This window comes from Triticum dicoccoides, chromosome 7B (assembly GCF_002162155.2).
Source record: "Triticum dicoccoides isolate Atlit2015 ecotype Zavitan chromosome 7B, WEW_v2.0, whole genome shotgun sequence".
In the NCBI taxonomy this organism is placed as follows: Eukaryota; Viridiplantae; Streptophyta; class Magnoliopsida; order Poales; family Poaceae; genus Triticum; species Triticum dicoccoides.
This window is the reverse complement of record NC_041393.1, coordinates 535650046-535656595: the sequence shown is the minus strand read 5'-3', so window position 1 is coordinate 535656595 and position 6550 is coordinate 535650046. Positions and strand designations below refer to the sequence as shown.

The following is a 6550-nucleotide window of genomic DNA, read 5'->3' as shown; positions in this document are numbered from 1 at the left end:
CTCGCCTAAGTGTTTAAAATCCTACTGAGTGGTGAGTCTGCCTCTCACTCAGAGGCTTAGCTGCAGTCTAGTGCTCGCCTAAGTGTTTAAAATCCTACCGGGTGGTGAGTTTGCCTCGCACTCGGAGGCTTAGCTGCAGTCCAGTACTCGCCTAAGTGTTTGAAATCCTACCGAGTGGTGAGTCCGCCTTTCACTCGGAGGCTTAGCTGCAGTCCAGCACTCGCCTAAGTACGAAAATCTTTCCGACCCGCAAGGACGACAAGGTGCAGGTCGACTGCTACCTTCTCCTTCGAGCTTCAGCACAAATACAAATGTGCTCTTCATCCTGGGACGCAAGGACGCAAGTCGACTGCAATCTGTGCTCCAACCTGCAAGAGTATGTCCCAAGCACAAAAATATATTCCGAGTGAAGAACTATGTTCGTTCGAAGACAAATGCAAACATACTCAACCGCAAACCCAAGTTCAGATAGCATCCTACGGATCCAGAAGTGCTCAGGCATCGAGCCTGTTAAATTTTATCGGTTACAAAAACCACTCGCCATTCTGAGGAAAATTTAAGGCATCAAGCATAGAAGTTTTTTTACTCCTCCGGTGGAGGACTGGAAGGCGCGACGAACTCGTCCAGGTCGATTCCATCAGCAATCCGAGTGGCAGCAGCAATGAATGTCTCCATGAAGGATCGGAAGTCATGCTTCTTAGTATTGGTCACCTTGAGGGACGCCAACTTTTCCTCTCGTGCATCTTTGCAGTGAACACGGACTAAAGACAGAGCTACATCAGCACCGCACCTGGCAGAAGACTTCTTCCACTCTTGCACTCGGCCTGGGACTTCATTCAGTCGAGTCATCAAAGACTCGAGGTCGTTCTAAAGCGTCTCCCCTGGCTAGAGTGTCATGTCGATTCGCGACGCCGCAACCTTCAGTCGGGCAAGATAGTCAACCACACCAGCGACTCGTGACTCCAGTCGGAGCACGTTCATGGCAGTGTCATCCTTCACAGGAGAGTTGATGGGATCCAGGCTTGTCTCCACTCGACTGGTCTCCTCCTCAAAATTTTGGCAGAATTCTGTACACATAAGTCAAACATAAACCAGCAGTTTCGCGACAAATCAACGGTGACAAGTCAGTCGAGTGAGAAAGGTTACCTTCAAGCATGAGGAACAACTTCTTGGCGAGACCTCCCAGATAAGCTTCCAGATCATTCTTCTTCCCCACCAGTTCACTAGCCTTGTCACTTAGAGCAATCTTGTCGTTCTTCGGACGGCTGAGTTCCTTGTTGGCTGCGTCGAGAGAAGCTTTCAAGTTGGCGTTCTCTTCTTCAAGCTTGCCGACTGAAGTCAGTTTCTCTTCCGCAAGCTTCTTTTGTCCAGAGCCACCTTCTGCGCTTCAGCATGTTCCTGGTCCTTCTTCTTCAGAGCCTCCTTCGTTTTTTCTGCAAAATGACAAGGAGGTCAGAATCAATAATGTGCAGAAGGAAGGAAACAATCGTCAAGTTCTCACCAATCATACCTTTTGCCTCGTCCTTCGCCTTCTGAAAGTTCTCCTGAACAAGTTTCAAGTCAAGGTTGAGCTGGATATGTTTCTTTTCCAACTCAGTGTAACAAGCCACAAGTTCGCAAGATTTCTGCAAAGAGTCAGTCGACAGGTATCAAAGAGATGTTACTTCCGAGTAACTAAGAGAAAACCGTAGCATTTCTAAGACTACAGTCAAATCAAAATATTCAACAGTAGTCTCGGGGACTACACCCAGTGGGTGCACTCAGCGTGCCCCCACTGGTTTTGTCGACTTGATCCGATCAGTCGACCAAAAGGAACAAAGAGATTATGGTCTCATCATAATCTACAAAAAAAAGAGGAAAGAGAGAGTTCTTTAGACTACAGTCGACTACCAGCAGTCCACCATAGTCTCGGGGACTACACCCTGTGGGTGCACTCAGCGTGCCCCCACAGGTCCTAATGTTCCACTCGACATGGTCCGACCAGACCGAGTGAAGAAATTTCAACTACAAAGACTACAGTCGACTGCCAGCAGTCCACCATAGTCTCGGGGACTACACCCAGTGGGTGCACTCAGCGTGCCCCCACCAGTCTACAAACCCAATCCCCCAGTGGGTGTACAGACACAAAGATTTTTGGAAAGAAAATCTTCAGATAACATATCCTAACAGAATAGGCGGTTACCAACTAACCTGGACATTGCTCTGAAGGGCTGAGCTTGCATCATAAGCCGCTTGGTTGGCTTCCCGGATCGCCTTCACCTACTCCATCATAATCCCTGCCTGGCGTATAGCCTCCTTAGCAGCGCCCGCCTGGTCCTCTGGGACGTGGTGTGTGGCGAAAAGGGAGGGCGGTTCAGCAGTCGACGACGAAGGCTGGGCACTCGTCAGCGGCACAGCGAAGGTCACAGAATGCCGAGCGATGTTGCCACCTTCTTGAACCAGTACCTCAGGTGCTGACGCAGTCCGAGTGGCCTTGCCAGCCGCGGCCTGTCTATTCTTCCTCGCCCTCAGGGGCACCTCGTCATCGTCATCAGGGAGATCAATGACGTGATGAGGAGCTGCAAGATAAATCCAGAGTTGGAAACGAAGATCCAATCGACCAAAAGCGAAAACTACAGGAGAACATACCAGGGTTGGAGGTGACAGTATCTTCCATTTCTTGGTCGCCGTCCTTGGTGGAGGTCTCGGAGGTAGCAGCACTGCAGATTTCAGAAACCAGTCGGTTAGTCGATGAGTCGACCGGAAGTTTGCTCGAGCTGAACAAGGAAACACAAATCCTGCTGTTACCCAGAGATGGTGGGAATGGCCATTTTCATCTTGGGCAAGGCCTTCGGCGGATTTGATGACTCCGCCCGCGGATGCTTTGGCGTTTTTTCAGTCGGCCCCGGAGAGACCGTCCGAGGGCGCTTTGTCGACGGCACAACGGGCGCAACCGCTTTGCCGCGCTCCTTCGTGGGGTCGTGGGCGAGCTTGGATCTCCTTGCCGTGCGAGGAGGATCGACTTCCATTTCCTCCTCCTCCTCCTCACTAGAGCCGTCTTCAACCTCTTCCCCCTCGCCGTCAGATTGCCACACCTGCGCCCCACTTTCACCTCCACTCGCCTCTCCCTCCTCGGCTTGTTCCTGCGCCCCATTGGGCATCGAGTACATTTTAGTTGTGGCCTAGAAGACAACAAACAAGACAAAAGTCAGTCGGTTGATTTCAAACAGACAGAATGGAAAAAACAGAATCGCAGTTGGAAATGCAGAATCGGACCTTGTCAACTTCATATGATTGGTTGAGTGGAACGACCCTCCTGGCTCCTCGGGGGTTGTCCTTGTTCCCCGTAATGCTTCCCATCCACCGCTCCAGCGTGGCGTCATCGATCTCCTCTAGGTGGATCCGAGTGGTGTCCTCAGTTCCAGAATACATCCACATAGGATGATCTCAAAATTGGAGCGGCTAGATGCGCCGCCGGAGGAAGACCTCCAGGAGGTCCATACCAGTCACCCCGTCGTGGATGAGCTGCACGACACACTTGACCAGCACCCTCACCTGCGCCTTCTCCTCCAGGACCACCTTCAAAGAGGAGGGCTTCGTCACTCGTTCCATGGAAAAGGGAGGGAGCCGGTCGACTGCCCTAGCGTCGGCTGGTCCTTGCAGTAAAACCAAGTCGACTGCCACCCACGGACGGAGTCGGGCAAAACCATGGTCGGAAAAGAACTTTTCCCTCTCAACTGGATCCCAAGGCCCCTCACATCTGAATCACATGTGTCCTCTCGTCACTCGGATTTGCCTTCTTCACCGTCTGGGAGCGAAAGGTGAAGATGTGCTTAAAGAGACCCCAGTGAGGCCGGCAACCCAAGAAGCACTCACACAAAGACACATAGGCGGCGGGGTACACTATGGTGTTGGGTGTGAAGTGGTGGAGTTGTGCCCCAAAGAAATTCAGAAACCCCCGGAAGAAAGGGTGGGGCGGCAAAGAAAACCCACGGTCGACGTGGGTGGCCAGAAGAACACACTCACCCTCCTGAGGCTGCGGCTCTGACTCCCTCCCTGGGAGCCGCGCCGATCCATGGGGGATCAGGCCTCCGTCAGCCAGGTCGTCGAGATCCGCCTGACTAATTGTCGAGCGGATCCAGTCGCCCTGGATCCAGCCCGGCGGCAGGCCGGTCCTCGATGAAGAGCCACTCCGACTGGTTCCCCTCCCCTTCGCCTTCGCCGTCGCTTTCTTCGCCCGCTCCAGGGCCGTCGTCTTCTCCTTCACCATCATCGCCGGCGAAGCACGCACGGAGCAGCGACACTGAGGCAGAAGCAAACGCGGCGGAGAAATCTGGAGAAGAGGGGAGAATGAGGGCGCACTGTTGAAAAACCCCCGTCCGACGCTTTATATAAGGCTGCTTCCGAGTGGCTGACATGTAGGCCCGGACGATCCTGTCAAATCCCGCAACAGTCGCGCGCGCGATACGTGGCAAAAAAGGTGGCGCGGAGATCGAGGCCTCCCTGCCTTATCCTATCCGATTGCTGCAGCTACGCCCCGTCCCGCGCGCTTCCCAAAATTCGAATCCCACAAAATCCGTGGCTTGCATAACAGCTCGTCAGGCGGCAGATCTCCCCCACTCTGTCTCTCGGAGATCTCCAAGCGAAAACTTCAGTTGACAAATATAAACAATGGATCAAGGCGACTGAAAAAGAAGTTGATGTTGTCACCTAAAGTTCATTGATCCTAGACAAGACATACTCATAGCACGAGAAATGGGTCGGAAGAATTTTCAACTCCTTCCCCACTCAAACCTCGATCCATTCAGGGGCTAATGATGAAGCTATGTACCTAGGCTAGGGTCATGGACCTGTCCAAACTACCCTACCCAAGGACATCTCTAGAAGAAACCACCTGTCAGTCGACCTAGAGGTGTTCCACTCGACTGACTCGAGGACACTCGATCATGAAGATAACCACTCGACCATGAAGCTAACCACTCGACGGCCAGGAGATCTAGAGTCACTCTGCACGCAACGATCTGTCATTAAGTAGCCTTTATGGTCTTCATAGCACGTTATGTGGGCGTTACCAGTAACCCCCTGTCTTAATGTACTTTAAACCCTGCATAACTGAGGGCCGGAGGGGTCTGGCGAACTCTATATAAGCCACCCCCCTTCTCAATGTAAAGGGTTCGCACCCCTCTAACTCATACGCATATAATCCAATCGACCGCCTCCGGACACCGAGACGTAGGGCTGTTACTTCCTCCGAGAAGGGCCTGAACTCGTAAAACTCTTGCGTGTACAACTACTCCATAGCTAGGATCTTGCCTCTCCTTTAGTACCCCCTACACTACTGTCAGACTTAGAACCACAACATATGCTGCCGACTAGACCCACTCCACGGTCTTAAAGGCGTGTCGCCTTGCAGGCTTCGACCCTGCGAACATCCGCTCCATCCCCACGGGGCCGGAAACTAACTACGCGCTCGATCCGACCAAACTTCTCGAGGTAATGCAAGCTGATGCCGACGCTGGTCTTGTGCCTACATATGTGTGTGCCACGGTGGGCACCACGTCTTCCAATGTTGTCGACCCGGTGGGCGCCGTCGTAGACATTGCCGCCATGTTCAATGCATGGGTCCACGTCGATGCTGCCTACGCTGGCAGCGCATGTATATGCCCGGAGTTTCGCCACCATCTTGACGGTGTTGAGCGCGTGGACTCCATTAGCATGAGCCCACACAAATGGCTTCTCACATGCCTCGATTGCACCTGCCTTTACGTCCGTGATGCTCATCGGCTAAGCGACTCGTTGGAGACCAACCCAGAGTACCTCAAGAACGATGCTACCGAGTCCGGTGAGGTCACTGATCTTAATTAAGGACATGCTGGTAGGCGTCGGTCGGCGCTTCCGTGGGCTCAAGCTTTGGATGGTCATGCACACTTATGGTACTGCAAAGCTCCAAGAGCACATCCGTAGTGATGTCGCCATGGCCAAGATGTTTGAAGATTTTGTCCGTGCCAATGACAGGTTCGAGGTGGTCGTACTGAGAAACTTCGCTCTTGTGTGCTTTAGGATCAAGGCAAGTGGAGCCATGACGGAGAAGGATGCCGATGAGGTCAACCGTGTGCTAATGGAGAATCTGAACAAGACTGGCAAGGCATATCTTGCGCACACGGTGGTTGGTGATAAGTTCATGCTTCGGTCGCTGTTGGGTCATCAATTCAAGAGGAGAGACATGTGAGAAGTGCTTGGGACCTCATCAAGAAGACTACAAGCAGTATCATGAATTAAAGCGGACGGACCCGCTGACACAGAAACTTCCATGAGTTACACAAATCCCTTTGTTTAGGGTATGAATGTTCTTTTAAATGTATTTATTTTGTTTCATTTTTCTTCGATTCTGATTATTACTATGTATCATGTGGTTCTCATTCGGTTTTGTGATATACTCCCTCCGTCGCAGAATAAGTGTCTAAAGCTTAGTACAATTTTGTACTAGAGTTAGTACAAAGTTGAGACACTTATTTTGAAACGGAGGGAGTATATACCAACCGATGGTATAATACATAGCAAGCCGGTATGA

At 51.9% G+C, this 6550-nt stretch overlaps 1 pseudogene; it reads left to right on the top strand.

Annotated features, from left to right (window-relative positions):
* The window catches only part of LOC119335646, a 14782-nt pseudogene extending 8524 nt beyond the window's left edge, over positions 1 to 6258 (top strand).
* The last annotated feature ends 292 nt before the right edge of the window (positions 6259 to 6550 follow it).